This window comes from Octodon degus, unplaced genomic scaffold (assembly GCF_000260255.1).
Source record: "Octodon degus isolate 3935 unplaced genomic scaffold, OctDeg1.0 scaffold00019, whole genome shotgun sequence".
Classification (NCBI taxonomy): domain Eukaryota; kingdom Metazoa; phylum Chordata; class Mammalia; order Rodentia; family Octodontidae; genus Octodon; species Octodon degus.
In genome coordinates, this window is record NW_004524595.1 from 8,410,389 (window position 1) to 8,411,490 (window position 1,102).

A 1,102-nucleotide genomic window follows, 5' to 3' on the forward strand; every position below is an offset into this window, starting at 1 on the left:
GAAACTGGAAATAAATGACAAAAGAAACCAGAAAAAAAAACCCTAAATTCATGGAAATTAAAGGACACCCTACTCAGCAACCAATGGGTCACAGATGAAATTAAACAAGAAATTCAACAATATCTACAACTATATGAAAATTCAAGCACAACTTATCAGAATTTATGGGATACAATGAAAGCAGTTCCCAGGGGGAAATTCATAGCTGTGAACTCACACATTAGGAAAACAGAATGGGAACAAACACCCTAATGCTGCAGTTCTAACAACTAGAAAAGGAAGAGAAAAGCAAACCCAGAGCCCAAAAAAGGGAAGAAATCATAAAGATTACAGCAGAAATTAATTCAATTGAGACGAAGAAAACAGTTCAAAGAATTAACGAATCAAAAAGCTGGTTCTTTGAAAGACTAAACAAAATCAATAAGCCCCTAGCTAACCTTATCAAAAAGAAGAATGAAAAAATTCAAATACAAGCAATAAGGAATGAAAAGGGCATAATTACCACAGACCCAGTGGAAATTCAGAAGATTATCAATAGCTACTTTGAGAATCTTTACTCTCAAGGAATAGAAGACACAGATGAAATGGACAGAATCCTAGAAAACTACAAATTACCACAACTGAATCGACAAGATATAACCACTCTCAATAGCCCAATAACAGCCAATGAAATACGAGATGTAATAAAAAACCTACCGATAAAGAAAAGTCCAGGTCTGGATGGATTCACAGCTGAATTCTATAAGAAATTTACAGAAAATGTAGTCCCTATACTCCTACAACTCTTCAATGAAATTGAAAAGGAAGCAATCCTCCCAAAATCATTCCCGGAGGCAAGTATTATATGGATACCAAAACCAGGGAAAGACTCAACTAAAAAATAGAACTACAGGCCAATCTCCCTCATGAACATAGATGCCAAAATCCTCAATAAAATACTAGCAAATAGAATACAGCAAGTCATCAAGAAGATCATACACCATGACCAGGTAGGATTTATCCCAAGGATGCAAGGATGATTCAATATTTGAAAATGTATAAATGTAATACACTATATCAATAGAGCAAAAACTAAAAACCACATAATCATCTCCATTGATGC

General features: G+C 34.5%; 1 protein-coding gene across 1 annotated transcript in view; it reads right to left on the reverse strand.

The window, feature by feature from the left end:
• Positions 1-1,102, reverse strand: part of LOC101577244 (protein FAM228A) — a 55,675-nt gene that overhangs the window by 47,417 nt on the left and 7,156 nt on the right.